The sequence below is a fragment of the Leuresthes tenuis genome, unplaced genomic scaffold (assembly GCF_036924035.1).
Source record: "Leuresthes tenuis unplaced genomic scaffold, fLeuTen1.0.hap1 SCAF_6, whole genome shotgun sequence".
In the NCBI taxonomy this organism is placed as follows: domain Eukaryota; kingdom Metazoa; phylum Chordata; class Actinopteri; order Atheriniformes; family Atherinopsidae; genus Leuresthes; species Leuresthes tenuis.
Window position 1 is genome coordinate 32,369,176 of NW_027325360.1, and position 20,627 is coordinate 32,389,802.

The following is a 20,627-nucleotide window of genomic DNA, read 5'->3' on the forward strand; positions in this document are numbered from 1 at the left end:
TGATACCCGATCCTTCTTGTCCTCCCGTCTCTGCAGGGCCAGAGATCCTTCTCATGGTTTTGCCTATGACATCTGAGGCAATGTTTGTAGCTGCTGTTTTCAGATGAGGCTTAGCTATAGCAAAACCTTTTTTTAACAAGGGGGGCTACGAAGCGAAATAATTTTGAAAATATAGAACCTATTCCACGACCGTACATTACAGGTGCTCCATAAAAACCAGGCAGGGTACCTCCGACCTGGTTCTGGTAATAGTTTACAAAGCGGTGAGGATCATCCCTCATGTTTATTTGAACCATGTTGCTTTGTTTTGTCGTCCTCCTCCTGACACAGACACAGACACTGAGGTGACCTCTGACTGAACGTTTGTTTGATAGTGACTAATGAGTCTGTGATCAACCCGTTTTCATATATATATATATATTACCTCTTACTCTCTCTGTGATATTAGAGTGAATGACCATCATTTCATTACGCGTTGTGATATCACGGGTCGGAAGTGTAGTCTCACAACGGTTTTCCCATAAGTAAAATTTACCGGAGTGTTTTGATCCGTTTTAATCTCTATGTGGATGTTTTCAATATGCCTCTTTGCTACAGGTAGATAGTTGACCGGGTTAAAAGTATGCGTAATTATATCGCCAAACTTACCCTCTACTCTAGCTGTTCGCAAGAGCGGGGCATAAGCATCGCCGACTATCTGAGGAGCAACCACATCGCTGTAACAGTAAAGCTGGTAGAAACCTGCTTTTAAATCCATCGGGTAAGGGGCACTCCTTTTATCAAACACGATCCATTTGCCAGGCTCCACACCTAGCATGTAGCTCAGTGGTGGATAAAAACGCAGGTGGTACTGGCCACCTGCCTGATACACGAGTCTATTTTCCACCGTGTTCACGACTAAATAAATATCAGAACCTATTTTTCTAAGGTGACCCTCAATCTCGGCTTTGAGCTGATTCAAATCCTTGAAATGTCCCCATCCTATATTGTGGCGGTAGAAATTTTCCAGCCCCGCTTTCCTCCATTCAAAAAAAGCCTGGTCCTTGGGGGCGTTATGCCATGTGTACGGATAAGAAATCTCCGTCAAGGCAACCTGCCACGAACCTTCCAAATCGATATGCTGGGCTAAATCCACGCGGAAACTGGAACTGGTATTATTCTTAAAGACGTTGAGACTAGCGTTGGAGGGCAGGGTGATATAAAACCCCTCATCCTCCACCGTTCGGTTCATGGTGTAATGTAGCGGGCTAGGAGTAGCGATGGCCCCCTTTATACCTCGTGAAGGTCACTGGCTCTGACCCAGCTGTTGAATTTCTCAGGCCAGTTTTTCCAACGGACAAAAACCTGTTTTACACCCCTGATGTTGTGTCGTTTTAATATCTTCTCCACTTGATACATCTTGTCTTTATTCAGTTTAACTTTTTGAATCTCCTCCGCGTAAAATGAACCTTCAATAGCTTCTCCATCAAAATCTTTGAGTTTGTACACAGGGGGAGATCGTGCAAGCTGCTCGGTCACTGTAAACACTTCGTCTGTAAAACTTTGTTCATATTTCTTGTCAAACACACCTCGCAGTTTAGATATTCTTACAAGATCTCCTTTTTTAAACTTTATCCTTGAGTCCTTGCAGCATCGATCGCGTGCAGAGCCGTACAGGTTCTGAAAAACTTTAAAGGTGTTTTCTAGAGTCACTTCTACAGGCTTCATTTTGATGCTCGTGTGGTAACTGTGGTTGTAACTTTCCACGAGATCCTGCAGGACGTCGACGTATCGACGTGTGTTATTAGCAGTAAAATATCTCCACATCCTGGTTTTTAACGTGCGGTTAAACCTCTCAATCACAGATGCCTTTACCTCGCTCGGAGTAGCAAAATGCACAACTCTGTGGTTCTCTAATAATGCCTTAAATTTTTTGTTAAAAAATTCTTTCCCGGCATCAGTTTGAAGTTTTTTAGGGGTCTCGCTTTCTCTAAAAACAGATTCAAAAGCCTTTACGACCTCTGCGGCTGTTTTTCTCTTCATAGTGCGAACGTAAGCCTTTTTTGAAAACACGTCAATGACGGTTAATAGATAATTATACCCGTCATTGTACTCAGCCAAGGCCTGCATGTCGCAGAGATCTGCTTGGAATTGTTTTAAGGGGCTGGTGACAAAAACTCTGTTTCTCGGAAAATGTATTCTTGCAGGTTTATGTAGAGTATATGCATCTTGCTCTGATAAGAAGTCTTGCACTTTTTCGCACGCGACTTTCTTACCCGTTTCGTCCTGTACAGCTTTACGCAACCTCTCTACTCCCCCAAAACTACCAGGGTGGATAGGATCGTAGAAAACCTTTTTCATTAATCTCGTTTCAGCCATCTCACCTTATACAAACTCTGGCTTGTAATGACAGAAAACACAAAACGCAAGTATATTTCAACCTTTTATTTTTTCTCTAATGTGTAATAATACACACACACACACACACACATACAAATGATCACAAAAAGCAGGAATGCTAGTAATATAGGATTTAAGAAAAGTTAAATGTTATAAAAACATCACACGAATACAATATTAGTCTAAACACATCCGGCTGATGGAAAGAAGGAATGTAACACCCCTCTTTTAACCCTCCCAGAACTTTGTCATGGTTTGAAGCTGCTGCAATTTCTTTACATCATCTCCAATCAACTGCTCGTACATATCGTGTATAGAAGTGTTGATTTGTTTCACCAGAGTTAGTTCGTACAAGTAAGCTTCTGCCACAGCCCTGACTCTGGCATCATCTTCACAAATGTTACGCGCAGTTAGAAGATGTTGAATGGAAGCAACGAATCGTTGATTATAAAGTCTCCGCATCAGAGTGTAGTAATGGTCATGAAAAAAGTCGTCCTCGAGGACATCCTTGCACTGATGTTGGCGTAAACTAGGGTGATCGACACTACACCCGTAGCATGATTCAATCATAAATTTTTTGATGGTCTCGTTCAAGAGGTGTATCACTGCAGTTTTCACAACTTTGATGAAACCTGAGGGGACCCATCCATCAAACTCGTCCTCACCCTCTCCTCCGGCATCCTGAGTGTGTGCAGGGGACCCCTGGCCTGGTGGAAGCTGAGAGTCCTCCATTTCGTTAGATTTAGCTTCCTCCGTTGTTACGGCCACGGTGGATCCTATCGGGTAGAGCGTTAAGCAGCGGTCATCAGGCGCCGAGTTTGAGAACTCGATCTCGAGAGAAGAGGAGGAGTTGGAGGAGAAGAAAGACTCAGACGAAGTCGCTGGTGAAGGAGGGTGATACGGCTCCAGGTAGTATCTGTCGCTGTCTGGTGATCCAAACTGCGGTGATGTGGATGTTGAAGAAGGACTCCCTGTATGCACCAATAGCGACGGAGAAGCATTCTCCAGATCGCGGTCAGCGATCTCCTCGCACAATGTCTTCTGGACGCTAGTTCTCATCCTGTTCCTCGTGTTGATCGGTGTATGACCTGTGCTGGAGTGTGTCCTTATAAACCTGAAGGGGGTGTGGTTATTGAGGTTGAGGAGGAGGGTTCTCAGCGGAGGGAGGTCTACACAGCCAGGGTTTTCTTGACTGCTAGAATCTCACCCCAGTTCTGGCAACTGCGGAACAGCGTGGAAACTCGATCCGCTATATCATTCATCTTCTCCACCCAGGCTGCATGAGGTATTGCTAACAGCGTCCTAAACACACCACAGTCAGAGTTATAGCACTCAAGAACAAAAAGATCCCCGTCTTCATTCTCATTAGATTTCCGGTGGCTTGCACGGAAGAACCAACGGCCTGTAACGCCTGTTTTCGATTGCCACACAGCAGTGAAAACCATCCTTGTTTTGGCCAGCTCAGCATCATCCAGAGGATTCCTCAGTCTCGGACTCTCCAGTCTCGGCCGTTTGGCTGCAGACGTTGCCGGGATTTCTTCGGGTTCTTCTTTCACTGTTAACACCTCCTCAGCCGAGCCCATGCCTCCTTCTCTATGACGCGGTATCGCTAGTTTCAACACTCCCCAGTCGTTGGAAGTTAGCATACCCACAGTGGTCAGAGGTCCCGGCTTCTCACCACCCTCGTCAAGCTGATACAGACAGAGGTCACCTGTTTCATACATGAACACATAGCCCCATCTTCCCCGCAGTCCATAAGGCTCCAGTGACCATTCTTCCCGTAGAGACACGGGCGGCGGTTGCTGCGTTCTGCACAGAAACACCATCCTTTTCTTGGGAGCATTAGGTACCAAGGGCTGATCTTCAATTATCGTTACCGGAGTCTCACAAATGAGAGACCGCAGAGCACACGTCCTCTCCGGGGCCTGCGTAGATTTATCCTCTACACTCACTCTGCTTCTTGTCCTCGGCATCTTGAATCAGCTATCTTTCACCCCAAAGTCGTTCTCTACACACTGACTGTCTCAGGGTTTTTATCCTTTACTCGAAACACCTCCCCTGTCCACCCATTGGCCCTCAAACCTGGGGGTCGAACAATACCCCACCCCACACATCTAATTATTTTCCCATCTTTACCTTACAGGGACCGGTCTTTGAAGCTGTTAAAATGCTGACCGCTTCTACAACTTAACCTTTTCTATTAACCCTAACCCTTTCTCTTATTTAAACATTCAACTAATATATTTCTCACAACCTCCTGACTTTAGCTGTAATCATTCTTAACCCTAGCCATAAACTCCCCCTTCCTTCCTTAGATCTCTTCAACAGATGGCTAATCTATGTCAAACAGAGGTCACACGTCAAAATAGCTTGATCGATCGATAAGAGGTCAAAAGTCATATCCCCAGATGTCAGCAAACGGATGTCAAACAAAGGTCACCTGTCATATTAATTTGATTGATCGATAAGAGGTCAGAGGTCACCTGTCAAAATGAGTTTGAATAAAGGTGTCCTTTTATTTCTCTCGCATTTGATGATGTATAGTCGGGCATTCTCACCCTTTCTCATCAGCTTTTTGCAAATTATGATCTGACATTCACACCTACTTGCAGTCGAACAGCTGTGCTCCCGCTTTTGATTATGTTTGGTTGGATATTCGAACCTTTTCTTAACTTCTTTTTACATATTTTGGTTGGACGTTCACACCTTCTTGTAGCCGAACACTTCAGCTCCTGCTTTTGATGATGTATGGTTGGGCATTCACACCTTTTTTTTGCCCATTTTTCAGGAATTATGGGTGGACATTCACACCTTGCAGCTGAACACCTCCTATCCCACTTATGCTCATGTGCGGTTTGATTTTCGAAAAGTTTCTTTCATGTTTTGTAGCAATTATTGATGGACATGTAGACCTTCTTGCAGCTGAACACCTCCGCTCCCGCTTTTGATCATACATTGTCAGGCATTCGCACCTTGTCTTACCCACTTTTTACAAACTTTAGTCGAACAGTCACACCTTTTTGCAGCCGAACACCACCTCTCCCGCTTTTGATGATGTATGGTCCAGCATTCTTACCTTTTCTAACACATTCTTCAGCAATTATGGTCGGACATTCACACCTACTCAGAGCCGAACACCTCCGCTCCCGCATTTGATGGTGTATAGTCGGGCATTCTCACCCTATCTCATCAGCTTTTTACAAATTATGATCTGACATTCACACCTGCTTTTGATAATGTATTGGTAGGCATTCGCACCTTTTTTTTACCCATTTTTCATGAATTATGGGTGGACATTCACACCTTCTTGCAGCCGAACACCTCCTCTCCCGCTTATGATCATGTGCGGTTTGATATTCGAAAATTTACTTTCTTGTTTTAAAGCAATTATTGATGGACATTCAAACCTTCTTTTTGATGGTGTATAGTCGGGCTTTCGAGCCTTTTCTTTCCGGTTTTTACAAACCATGGTGGGACTTTCACACCTTCTTGTAGCCGAACAACTCCGCTCCCGCTATTGATTGTGTACAGTCGGGTATTTTAACCTTTTCTTACCCGCTTTTTACCAACTATGGTCGGGACATTCACACCGTCTTACAGCGGAACACCTCTGCTCCCGCTTTTGATGGTGTATAGTCGGGCATTCGAACCTTTTCTTACCCGCTTTTTACAAACTATGGTGGGACATTCAAACCTTCTTGTATCCGAAAACCTCCGCTCTCTCTTTTGATCATACATTGTCGGACATTCGCACCTTTTCTTACCCGCTTTTTACAAACCATGGTGGGACTTTCACACCTTCTTGTAGCCGAACAACTCCGCTCCCGCTATTGATTGTGTACAGTCGGGTATTTTAACCTTTTCTTACCCGCTTTTTACCAACTATGGTCGGACATTCACACCGTCTTACAGCGGAACACCTCTGCTCCCGCTTTTGATGGTGTATAGTCGGGCATTCGAACCTTTTCTTACCCGCTTTTTACAAACTATGGTGGGACATTCAAACCTTCTTGTATCCGAAAACCTCCGCTCTCTCTTTTGATCATACATTGTCGGACATTCGCACCTTTTCTTACCCGCTTTTTACAAACCATGGTCGGACTGTCACATCTTCTTGTAGCCGAACACATCCGCTCCCGCTATTGATTGTGTACAGTCGGGTATTTTAACCTTTTCTTACCCGCTTTTTACCAAGTATGGTCGGACATTCACACCTTCGTACAGCGGAACACCTCCGCTCCCTCTTTTGATGGTGTATGTTCGGGCATTCAAACCTTTTCTTACCCGCTTTTTCCAAACTATGGTCGGCTATTCACAGCTTCCTCTCCACCATACTTGTATGGTGGGATATTCACACCCACTTGCATCCGAAGACCTCCCCCCCAAATTTTGTTGATATTTAGTCGGACATTCGCACCTTACCCGCTTTTGGCAAACTATGGCCTTCTTGCAGCCAAACACCTCTGATCTCGCTTTTGATGATGTAAGGTTGGGCATTCAGACCTTGCTTCACCTGCTTTTCACCAAATATAGTCGGACATTCACACCTTCTTGCAGCCGAACACTTCCGCTCCACCTTTTAGTGTTCTATCACACCTTTTTTTCACCGCATTTTATACATTATGGTCGGAAATTTTCAACCACTCTCATCCGAAGACCTCTCCTCCCGCTTTTGTTAATATATTTGAACTTTAGTCGGACATTAACACCTTCTTGCAGCTTAACCACCTCCGCTCCCTGTTTTGATCATGTATGGTCTGGCAATACTACCTTTTCTTACCCATTTGTGAGTAATTATGGCTGGACATTCACACCTACTTGCAGCCGAACACCACCTCTCCTGCTTTTGATGATGTATGGACCGGCATTCTTACCTTTTCTAACACATTTTTCAGCAATTATGGTTGGAGATTCACACCTACTCACAGCCGAACACCTCCGCTCCCGCATTTGATGGTGTACAGTCGGGCATACAAACCTGTTCTTACCCGCTTTTTACAAACTATGGTCGGACATTCAAACCTTCTTGTAGCCGAACACATCCACTCCTGCTTTTGATGATGTATGGTTGGGCATTCGAACCTACTTTTTGCCCGTTTTTCATTAATTATGGGTGGACATTCACACCTTGTCGCAGCCAAACACCTCCGCTCCCTGTTTTGATCATGTATGTTTTGACATTCGCACCTTTTCTCACCTGCTTTTTACTATTGTCGGCCAATCACAGCTACCTCTCCACCATACTTGTATGGTAGGAAATTCTCACCCACTCTCATCCGAAGACCTCTCCTCCCGCTTTTGTTAATATTTAGTCGGGCATTCGAACCTTTTCTTACCCACTTTTTACAAATTATGGTCGAACATTCACACCTACTTGCAGCTGAATACTTCCGCTCCACCTTTTAGTGATGTATGGTTGGCATTTGCACCTTTTGTTACCCTCTTTTTATACTGATTGCTGAAGATTAAGTTGTTCTTTCTCAAACTACAATTTTTTTTTAATTGTTGAAACTTGATTTGAAGTGGATAAATAAGGAGGACAAACAGTTTTAAGTCACGCTGATAGAAGAAATTAATTTTATAGCAAAATCTGTATTTCGTCATATGTCGAGAGATGCTTATTGCTGAAGAAGTTCTTTCACATTCTACAAAGTACAACGTTGTTTATCGTTGAAACTTGATTAGACATGAATAAATATGAAGGACAAAGCAGTCTTAACTTGGTTTGAGTTAATTAATTCGTTTTATAGGAGAATCCGAATTCGTGCTTATTTTCGGATTCCTGAAGAATGAGTCTGGTTCTTTCTCATAATACAAAGTATGTTGTTTATTGTTGAAACTTCATCAGAAGCGAAGAAATAAATGAATGCCTATCAACAAATGTGGGATCTAAACTCTACTGCTTCCTCTAAAATAATTTCTTTTCTCAATTCAGAAATGTGTGTGTGTAAGTCACAACACCCGTGACACCAAAACGGCTTTCTTTTCTCTCTTTTCTCTACACTCTGCACTATGAGCACACACACCAAATCAGAAAGGCTTTTTTCTCTCTTTTCTACATTATGGACTGTGGGGACACAAAACCGCTCTCTCTTTTTTTTTTTGATTGTGTGCCAGGGCGTTGTCTCACGTATTAGATTATGCTTAAGATACGAATGGGTTTATCAGTCACATCAGAATCCATACATACTGATCCTCCCGTAATAAAATGGTCGGATCTTATCAAACACACTTTGTTTCTTGTGACAATCAAGTCAGCGAAACAGCGTATACACGTCAAGACACTGAATCAAGTTTGCCACAAGAACTCATAAGTTTGGCAGTATTGCTCTGCCGTCAGCAATCATACACCCATTTTATTTTCGTGAGACGTGCAGGCACCTGTTCATCTACTGTTCTATCACTATGAATTAGTTTATCTATTATCAATAAGGATACTTCTACAACTACTATCAAAGTATGTCCAGACTTCTTATGTTGTCAGTTGCTATATATGAATAAGTGGGTAGCTACTGACAAGCATTAAGCATGTCACACAGCCCAAACATATAACATTTCAGGACACACCACACAGTTAACAACCACAGTGAAGTGTCAAAGCCCAAACATTCAACAGGACACTTACACAACACATTCAAATCAAACAGTCAGACAACATACAAGAACATATACCCCAGCCGGCATTGCTCCCTGCCTATTTTCCTACAGCTCACTATGTGTGCGCACACCTTTATTCACAAACTCTTCAACTTATACTCTTTTACCGAAGCTGCTACAGCTCGATTGGCCGAATACCCTTAGATCCTATTTCGGTGAATTTGACATCTGCCTTACATGTAACAGATTAGCGGTTTAGCAGTTTTAATTTAGTTTGAGTGAAGGAATTCATTTTATAGCAAAATCCGAAATCGTGAAGCACTCATGAAAGTAAGCTTATTCTCGGATTCCTGAAACTTTAGATTTGCTCTTTCTTTTACTGCAAAGTACAACGTTGTTTTTTTTGTTTAAATCTTTCTAGACATGGTAAATATGAACGACAAAGCAGTTTTAACATAGTTTGAGTGAAGGAATTCATTTTATAGATAAAATCCCAAGAGTCTGCAGAGAAAAGAGAGTGAATGCGAAGTAGACTTTAACACGGCTATGGGAGCGAGCCGAGTGTCGGCTAACCGGGAGAATTGCTTGAAAGAAACGCGACACCGAATGAGCGGTCAGAACAAAGCCTCAATACGGGATTCTCGTGGTGTTTTTGTTGCTGCCTTGTCTTTTGCATAGAGTAAAAGACAAGGCAGCCATCGAATAGGGCCCGATTGTTCCTACTTGGTCAGCCGAGGAGCAAGGGGGGGGGGGGCAAGCGTCTCAACCAAGCAAAGCTCACCATGGGGAAGGTGGCTATACCAACTAGCCTGATGCCCTGCTCCCGCAGTGACGGATAATCGTACTCTGGTTTCTCTTCATAACATACAAGTCTTTCGCCTTTTACTAAAGACTTCCGTGGAGAGCAGCACTAATGAGTTGTTTCTATTATATTACCGGGAGTTGTGTAAGTGTCCTGTTGAATGTTACATGTTTGGGCTTTGACACGCTTCACTGTGGTTGTTAACTGTGTGGTGTGTCCTGAAATGTTATATGTTTGGGCTGTGTGACATGCTTAATGCTTGTCAGTAGCTACCCACTTATTCATATATAGCAACTGACAACATAAGAAGTCCGGACATACTTTGATAGTAGTTGTAGAAGTATCCTTATTGATAATAGATCACTAATTCATAGTGATAGAACAGTAGATGAACAGGTGCTTGCACATGTCTCACGAAAATAAAATGGGTGTATGATTGCTGACGGCAGAGCAATACTGCCAAACTTATGAGTTCTTGTGGCAAACTTGATTCAGTGTCTTGACGTGTATACGCTGTTTCGCTGACTTGATTGTCACAAGAAACAAAGTGTGTTTGATAAGATCCGACCATTTTATTACGGGAGGATCAGCATGTATGGATTCTGATGTGACTGATAAACCCATTCGTATCTTAAGCATAATCTAATACGTGAGACAACGCCCTGGCACACGATAAAAAAAAAAAAAGAGAGAGAGCGGTTTTGTGTCCCCACAGTCCATAATGTAGAAAAGAGAGAAAAAAGCCTTTCTGATTTGGTGTGTGTGCTCATAGTGCAGAGTGTAGAGAAAAGAAAGCCGTTTTGGTGTCACGGGTGTTGTGACTTACACACACACATTTCTAAATTGAGAAAGGAAATTATTTTAGAGGAAGCACTAGAGTTTAGATCCCACATTTGTTGATAGGCATTCATTTATTTCTTCACTTCTGATGAAGTTTCAACAACAAACTTTGTATTATGAGAAAGAACCAGACTCATTCTTCAGGAATCCGAAAATAAGCTCTATTTTATGAGTTATGCACGAATTCGGATTCTCCTATAAAACGAATTCATTAACTCAAACCAAGTTAAGACTGCTTTGTCCTTCATATTTATTCATGTCTAATCAAGTTTCAACGATAAACAACGTTGTACTTTGTAGAATGAGAAAGAACTTCTTCAGCAATAAGCATCTCTCGACATATGACGAAATACAGATTTTGCTATAAAATTAATTCCTTCTATCAGCCTGACTTAAAACTGTTTGTCCTCCTTATTTATCCACTTCAAATCAAGTTTCAACAATTAAAAAAAATTTGTAGTTTCAGAAAGAACAACTTAATCTTCAGCAATCAGTATAAAAAGAGGTGCAAATGCCAACCATACATACCTAAAAGGTGGAGCGGAAGTATTCAGCTGCAAGTAGGTGTGAATGTTCGACCATAATTTGTAAAAAGCGGATAAGAAAAGGTTCGAATGCCCGACTATATATTAACAAAAGCGGGAGGAGAGGTCTTCGGATGAGAGTGGGTGAGAATTTCCAACCATAATCTATAAAATACGGTGAAAAAAAATATGTGAATGCCTCATAGAACACTAAAAGCGGAAGTGTTCGGCTGCAAGAAGGTGTGAATGTCCGACTATATTTGGTGAAAAGCAGGTGAAGCAAGGTCTGAATGCCCAACCTTACATCATCAAAAGCGAGATCAGAGGTGTTTGGCTGCAAGAAGGCCATAGTTTGCCAAAAGCGGGTAAGGTGCGAATGACCGACTAAATATCAACAAAAGTGGGGGCGGAGGTCTTCGGATGCAAGTGGGTGTGAATATCCCACTATACAAGTATGGTGGAGAGGAAGCTGTGAATGGCCGACCATAGTAAAAGGCGGGTGAGAGAAGGTGCGAATGTCAAACCATACATAATCAAAACAGGGAGCGGAGGTGTTCTGCTGTAAGAAGGTGTGAATGTCCAACCATAGTTGGTAAAAAGCGGGTAAGAAAAGGTTAAAATACCCGACTGTACACAATCAATAGCGGGAGCGGAGTTGTTCGGCTACTAAAAGGTGTGAAAGTCCGACCATGGTTTGTAAAAAGCGGGTAAGAAAAGGTGCGAATGCCCGACAATGTATGATCAAAAGAGGGAGTGGAGGTTTTCGGCTGCAAGAAGGTCTGAATGTCCAACCATAATTTGTAAAAACCGGGGAAGAAAAGGCTCGAAAGCCCGACTATACACCATCAAAAGTGGGAGCGGAGGTGTTCAGCTGCAAGACGGTCTGAATGTCCATCAATAATTGCTAGAAAACATGAAAGAAAATTTTCGAATATTAAACTGCACATGATCATAAGCGGGAGAGGAGGTGTTCAGCTGCAAGAAGGTGTGAATGTCTACCCATAATTACTGAAAAATGGGTAAGAAAAGGTGCGAATGTCTAACCATACATCATCAAAAGAGGGAGCGGAGGTGTTCCGCTGTAAGACGGTGTGAATGTCCGACCATAGATGGTAAAAAGCGGGTAAGAAAAGGTTAAATTACCCGACTGTACACAATCAAAAGAGGGAGCGGAGTTGTTCAGCTAAGAGAAGGTGTGAAAGTCCGACCTTGGTTTGTAAAAAGCGGGTAAGAAAAGGTTCGTATGCCCGAATATACACCATCAAAAGCGGAAGCGGAGGTGTTCGGCTGCAAGATATTGTGAACGTCCGACCAAAGTTTGTAAAAAGCAGTTAAGAAAAGGTTCAAATATCTAACCAAATATAATCAAAAGCGGGAGCAGAGCTGTTCGACTGGAAGTAGGTGTGAATGTCAGATCATAATTTGCAAAAAGCTGATGAGAAAGGGTGAGAATGCCCAACTATACACCATCAAATGCGGTAGCGGAGTTATTCGGCTGTGAGTAGGTGTGAATCTCCAACCATAATTGCTGAAAAATGTGTTAGAAAAGGTAAAAATGCCGGTCCATACATCATCAAAATCGGGAGAGGTGGTGTTCAGCTGCAAGAAGGTCTAAATGTCCATCAATAATTGCTAGAAAACATGAAAGAAAATTTTCGAAAATCAAACCACACATGATCATAAGTGGGAGAGGAGGTGTTCAGCTGCAAGTAGGTGTGAATGTCAGATCATAATTTGCAAAAAGCTGATGAGAAAGGGTGAGAATGCCCGACTATACACCATCAAATGCGGGAGCGGAGTTGTTCGGCTGTGAGTAGGTGTTAATCTCCAACCATAATTGCTGAAAAATGTGTTAGAAAAGGTAAGAATGCCGGTCCATACATCATCAAATGCGAGAGAGGTTGTGTTCGGCTGCAAGTAGGTGTGAATGTCCAGCCATAATTACTCACAAACGGGTAAGAAAAGGTAGTATTGCCAGACCATATATGATCAAAACAGGGAGCGGAGGTGGTTCAGCTGCAAGAAGGTTTGAATGTCCGACTAAAGTTCAAATATATTAACAAAAGCGGGAGGAGAGGTCTTCGGATGAGAGTGGTTGAAAATTTCCAACCATAATGTATAAAATGCGGTGAAAAAAAGGTGTGATAGAACACTAAAAGGTAGAGCGGAAGTGTTCGGCTGCAAGAAGGTGTGAATGTCCGACTATATTTGGTGAAAAGCAGGTGAAGCAAGGTCTGAATGCCCAACCTTACATCATCAAAAGCGAGATCAGAGGTGTTTGGCTGCAAGAAGGCCATAGTTTGCCAAAAGCGGGTAAGGTGCGAATGTCCGACTAAATATCAACAAAATTTTGGGGCGGAGGTCTTCGGATGCAAGTGGGTGTGAATGTCCGACTATATTTGGTGAAAAGCAGGTGAAGCAAGATCTGAATGCCCAACCTTACATCATCAAAAGCGAGATCAGAGGTGTTTGGCTGCAAGAAGGCCATAGTTTGCCAAAAGCGGGTAAGGTGCGAATGACCGACTAAATATCAACAAAAGTGGGGGCGGAGGTCTTCGGATGCAAGTGGGTGTGAATATCCCACCATACAAGTATGGTGGAGAGGAAGCTGTGAATGGCCGACCATAGTAAAAGGCGGGTGAGAGAAGGTGCGAATGTCAAACCATACATAATCAAAACAGGGAGCGGAGGTGTTCTGCTGTAAGAAGGTGTGAATGTCCAACCATAGTTGGTAAAAAGCGGGTAAGAAAAGGTTAAAATACCCGACTGTACACAATCAATAGCGGGAGCGGAGTTGTTCGGCTACTAAAAGGTGTGAAAGTCCGACCATGGTTTGTAAAAAGCGGGTAAGAAAAGGTGCGAATGCCCGACAATGTATGATCAAAAGAGGGAGTGGAGGTTTTCGGCTGCAAGAAGGTCTAAATGTCCATCAATAATTGCTAGAAAACATGAAAGAAAATTTTCGAAAATCAAACCACACATGATCATAAGTGGGAGAGGAGGTGTTCAGCTGCAAGAAGGTGTGAATGTCCACCCATAATACCTGAAAAATGGGTAAAAAAAAGGTGCGAATGCCCAACCATACATCATCAAAAGAAGGAGTGCATGTGTTCGGCTACAAGAAGGTGTGAACGTCCAACCAAAGTTTGTAAAAAGCAGTTAAGAAAAGGTTCGAATATCCAACCATACATAATCAAAAGCGGGAGCAGAGCTGTTCGACGGTTAAATTACCCGACTGTACACAATCAAAAGAGGGAGCGGAGTTGTTCAGCTAAGAGAAGGTGTGAAAGTCCGACCTTGGTTTGTAAAAAGCGGGTAAGAAAAGGTTCGTATGCCCGAATATACACCATCAAAAGCGGAAGCGGAGGTGTTCGGCTGCAAGATATTGTGAACGTCCGACCAAAGTTTGTAAAAAGCAGTTAAGAAAAGGTTCGAATATCTAACCAAACATAATCAAAAGCGGGAGCAGAGCTGTTCGACTGGAAGTAGGTGTGAATGTCAGATCACAATTTGCAAAAAGCTGATGAGAAAGGGTGAGAATGCCCGACTATACACCATCAAATGCGGTAGCGGAGTTATTCGGCTGTGAGTAGGTGTGAATCTCCAACCATAATTGCTGAAAAATGTGTTAGAAAAGGTAAAAATGCCGGTCCATACATCATCAAAATCGGGAGAGGTGGTGTTCAGCTGCAAGAAGGTCTAAATGTCCATCAATAATTGCTAGAAAACATGAAAGAAAATTTTCGAAAATCAAACCACACATGATCATAAGTGGGAGAGGAGGTGTTCAGCTGCAAGAAGGTGTGAATGTCCACCCATAATACCTGAAAAATGGGTAAAAAAAAGGTGCGAATGCCCAACCATACATCATCAAAAGAAGGAGTGCATGTGTTCGGCTACAAGAAGGTGTGAACGTCCAACCAAAGTTTGTAAAAAGCAGTTAAGAAAAGGTTCGAATATCCAACCATACATAATCAAAAGCGGGAGCAGAGCTGTTCGACGGTTAAATTACCCGACTGTACACAATCAAAAGAGGGAGCGGAGTTGTTCAGCTGAGAGAAGGTGTGAAAGTCCGACCTTGGTTTGTAAAAAGCGGGTAAGATAAGGTTCGTATTTCCGAATATACACTATCAAAAGCGGAAGCGGAGGTGTTCGGCTGCAAGATATTGTGAACGTCCGACCAAAGTTTGTAAAAAGCAGTTAAGAAAAGGTTCGAATATCTAACCAAACATAATCAAAAGCGGGAGCGGAGGTGTTCGACTGGAAGTAGGTGTGAATGTCAGATCATAATTTGCAAAAAGCTGATGAGAAAGGGTGAGAATGCCCGACTATACACCATCAAATGCGGTAGCGGAGTTTTTCGGCTGTGAGTAGGTGTGAATCTCCAACCATAATTTCTGAAAAATGTGTTAGAAAAGGTAAAAATGCCGGTCCATACATAATCAAAATCGGGAGAGGTGGTGTTCAGCTGCAAGAAGGTCTAAATGTCCATCAATAATTGCTAGAAAACATGAAAGAAAATTTTCGAAAATCAAACCACACATAATCATAAGTGGGAGAGGAGGTGTTCAGCTGCAAGAAGGTCTGAATGTCCGACCAATAATTACTGAAAAATGGGTAAGAAAAGGTGCGAATGCCAAATCATACATCATCAAAAGCAGGAGCGGATGTGTTCGGCTACAAGAAGGTTTGAATGTCCAACCATAGTAAGTAAAAGGTGGGTAAGAAAAGGCTCGAATGCCCGACTATATACCATCAAAAGCGGAAGCGGAGGTGTTCGGCTGCAAGACGGTGTGAACGTCCGACCAAAGTTTGTAAAAAGCATTAAGAAAATGTTCGAATATCCAACCAAACATAATCAAAAGCGGGAGCAGAGATGTTCGACTGCAAGTAGGTGTGAATATCAGATCATAATTTGCAAAAAGCTGATGAGAAAGGGTGAGAATGCCCGACTATACACTATCAAATGTGGGAGCGGAGGTGTTCGTCTGTGAGTAGGTGTGAATCTCCGACCATAATTGCTGAAAAATGTGTTAGAAAAGGTAAGAATGCCGGACCATATATCATCAAAAGCGGTAGAGGTTGTGTTCGGCTGCAAGAAGGTGTGAATGTCCAGCCATAATTACTCACAAACGGGTAAGAAAAGGTACTATTGCCAGACCATATATGATCAAAACAGGGAGCGGAGGTGGTTCAGCTGCAAGAAGGTTTAAATGTCCGACTAAAGTTTGTAAAAAGCGGGTAAGACAAGGTGTGAATGCCCGACAATGTATGATCAAAAGAGGAGCGGAGGTTTTCGGCTGCAAGAAGGTCTGAATGTCCACCCATAATTACTGAAAAATGGGTAAGAAAAGGTGCGAAAGCCCAACCGCACATGATCATAAGTGGATGAGAAGATGTTCGACTGCAAGTAGGTGTGAATGTAAGATCATAATTTGTAAAAAGCGGGTAAGAAAAGGTAAGAATGCCCAACCATAAATTATCAAAAGCGGCAGCAGAGTTTCGGCTGGTATTTATCAATGTCTAGATAGATTTCAACAAAAAACAACGTTGTACTTTGCAGTAAAACAAAGTGCAAATCAAAAGTTTTAGGAATCCGAGAATAAGCTTATTTTCATGAGTACTGCACGATTTTGGATTTTATGTATAAAATGAATTTCTTCACGCAAACTAAGTTAACACTGCTTTGTCCTTCATATGTACCCATTTCTACATATATTTCAAGCATAAACTTCCTCATATTACCCTGAATGAGAAAGAGCCACACTTGTGATTAAGCCATACCTCCCTTTTGAGGAGTTCTGCATGATTTGGGATTTTATCTATAAAATTAATTCCTTCACTCAAACTATGTTAAAACGGCTTTTACCTTCATATTTATCAATGTCTCGATAGATTTAAACAAAAAAACAACGTTGTACTTTGCAATAAAAGAAAGAGCAAATCAAAAGTTTTAGGAATCCGAGAATAAGCTTATTTTCATGAGTTCTGCACGATTTCGGATTTTATGTATAAAATGAATTCATTCACTCAAACCAAGTTAAAACTGCTTTTTCCTTCATATTTATCAATGTCTAGATCAACTTCAACAAAGAACAACATTGTATTTTGCAGTAGAAGAAAGAGCAAAACTGAAGGATCAGGAATCCGAGAATAAGCTTCTTTTCATACGTTCTGCATGATTTGGGATTTTATGTATAAAATGAATTCCTTCACTCAAACTAAGTTAACACTGCTTTGTCCTTCATATGTACCCATTTCTACATATATTTCAAGCATAAACTTCCTCATATTACCCTGAATGAGAAAGAGCCACACTTGTGATTAAGCCATACCTCCCTTTTGAGGAGTTCTGCATGATTTGGGATTTTATCTATAAAATCAATTCCTTCACTCAAACTATGTTAAAACGGCTTTTACCTTCATATTTATCAATGTCTCGATAGATTTAAACAAAAAAACAACGTTGTACTTTGCAATAAAAGAAAGAGCAAATCAAAAGTTTTAGGAATCCGAGAATAAGCTTATTTTCATGAGTTCTGCAGGATTTCGGATTTTATGTATAAAATGAATTCATTCACTCAAACCAAGTTAAAACTGCTTTTTCCTTCATATTTATCAATGTCTAGATCGACTTCAACAAAGAACAACATTGTATTTTGCAGTAGAAGAAAGAGCAACACTGAAGGATCAGGAATCCGAGAATAAGCTTATTTTCTTATGGGCAAGTGGGAACTGCTTTGTCCTTCATATTTATCAATGTGTAGATGGATTTCAACTTCTTCTACTTCAAAGTCCAATGTTTTTCTTTGTTGAAGTCGATCTAGACATTGATGAATATGGAAGGACAAAGCAGTTCTAACTTGGTTTGAGCAAAGCAATTCATTTTATAGCAAAATCCGAAATCGTGCAGAACTCATGAAAGCAGGCTTATACTCGGATTCCTGAAACTTTAGATTTGATCTTTCTTTTACTGCAAAGTACAACGTTGTTTTTTTTTTTTAATATTTCTAGACATGGTAAATATGAAGGACAAATCAGTTTTAACATAGTTTGAGTGAAGTAATGCATTTTATAAGCAAAATCCCAAATCATGCAGAACTCACGAAATGCTTTTTCTCGCTTTTCACTGCTTTTTACAAACTTTGGTCGGACGTTCACACCTTCTTGCATCCGAACACCTCCGCTTCCGCTTTTGATGATGTATATTCGGGCATTCGAACCTTTTTTTACCCGCTTTTTACAAACCATTGTTGGACTTTCACACCTTCTTGCAGCCGAACACCACCTCTCCCGCTTTTGATGATGTATGGTCCAGTATTCTTACCTTTTCTAACACATTTTTCAGCAATTATGGTCGGACATTCACACCTACTCACAGCTGGACACCTCCGCTCCCGCTTTTGATCATACAATGTCGGGACATCGCTCCTTGTCTTACCAGCTTTTTACAAACTTTAGTCGAACATTCACACCTTCTTGCAGCTGAACACCTCCGCTCCCGCTTTTGATGATGTATAGTCGGGCTTTCGAGCCTTTTCTTACCCGGTTTTTACAAATTATGGTTGGACATTCAGACCTTGCAGCCGAACACCTCCGCTCTCTCTTTTGATCATACATTGTTGGGCATTCGCACCTTGTCTTACCCGCTTTTTACAAACTATAGTCAGACATTCACACCTTGCAGCTGAACCTCCGCTCCCTGTTTTGATCATGTATGGTCTGGCAATACTACCTTTTCTTCCCCCGTTTGTGAGTAATTATGGCTGGACAATCACACATACTTGCAGTCGAACAGCTCTGCTCCCGCTTTTGATTATGTTTGGTTGGATATTCGAACCTTTTCTTAACTGCTTTTTACAAACCATGGTCGGACTTTCACACCTTCTTGTAGCCGAACAACTCCGCTCCCGCTATTGATTGTGTACAGTCGGGTATTTTAACCTTTTCTTACCCGCTTTTTACCAACTATGGTCGGACATTCACACCGTCTTACAGCGGAACACCTCCGCTCCCGCTTTTTATGGTGTATAGTCGGGCATTCGAACCTTTTCTTACCCGCTATTTACAAACTATGGTAGGACATTCAAACCTTCTTGTATCCGAAAACCTCCGCTCTCTCTTTTGATCATACATTGTCGGACATTCGCACCTTTTCTTACCCGCTTTTTACAAACCATGGTCGGACTGTCACACCTTCTTGTAGCCGAACACATCCGCTCCCGCTATTGATTGTGTACAGTCGGGTATTTTAACCTTTTCTTACCCGCTTTTTACCAAGTATGGTCGGACATTCACACCTTCGTACAGCGGAACACCTCCGCTCCCTCTTTTGATGGTGTATGTTCGGGCATTCAAACCTTTTCTTACCCGCTTTTTCCAAACTATGATCGGCCATTCACAGCTTCCTCTCCACCATACTTGTATGGTGGGATATTCACACCCACTTGCATCCGAAAACCTCCGCCCCCACTTTTTTTTATATTTAGTCGGTCATACGCAGCTTACCCGCTTTTGGCAAACTATGGCCTTCTTGCAGCCAAACACCTCTGATCTCGTTTTTGATGATGTAAGGTTGGGCATTCAGACCTTGCTTCACCTGCTTTTCACCAAATATAGTCGAACAGTCACACCTTCTTGCAGCCGAACACTTCTGCTCCACCTTTTAGTGTTCTATGGGGTATTCACACCTTTTTTTTCACCGCATTTTATTGATTATGGTTGGAAATTCTCACCCACTCATCCGAAGACCTCTCCTCCTGCTTTTGTTAATATATAGTCGGGCATTCAAACCTTTTCTTACCCGCTTTTTACAAATTATGGTTGTACATTCAGACCTTGCAGCCGAAAACCTCCGCTCCCTCATTTGATCATACATTGTCAGGCATTCGCACCTTGTCTTACCCGCTTTTTATAAACTTTAGTCAGACATTCAAACCTTGCAGCTGAACCACCTCCGCTCCCTGTTTTGATAATGTATGGTCTGGCAATACTACCTTTTCTTACCGGTTTGTGAGTAATTATGGCTGGACATTCACACCTACTTGCAGCCGAACACCACTTTTCCCGCTTTTGATGATGTATGGTCCGGCATTCTAGTCTTTTCTAACACATTTTTCAGCAATTATGGTTTGACATTCACACCTACTCACAGCCGAACACTTCCGCTCCCGCATTTGATGGTGTATAGTCGGGCATTCTCACCCTTTCTCATCAGCTTTTTGCAAATTATGATCTGACATTCACACCTACTTGCAGTCGAACAGCTCTGCTCCCGCTTTTGATTATGTTTGGTTGGATATTCGAAACTTTTCTTCACTGCTTTTTACAAACTTTGGTCGGACGTTCACACCTTCTTGCAGCCGAACACCTCCGCTTCCGCTTTTGATGATGTATATTCGGGCATTCGAACCTTTTCTTACCCATTTTTCAGTAATTATGGGTAGACATTCACACCTTCTTGCAGCTGAACACCTCCTCTCCCG

General features: G+C 42.1%; 1 non-coding gene across 1 annotated transcript; it reads left to right on the forward strand.

The window, feature by feature from the left end:
- Nucleotides 1-9,817: 9,817 nt before the first annotated feature.
- LOC140310832 (U5 spliceosomal RNA) lies at nucleotides 9,818-9,933 on the forward strand. The gene has a single exon (XR_011916866.1). It is a non-coding gene; the product is annotated as a U5 spliceosomal RNA (small nuclear RNA).
- Nucleotides 9,934-20,627: the final 10,694 nt, after the last annotated feature.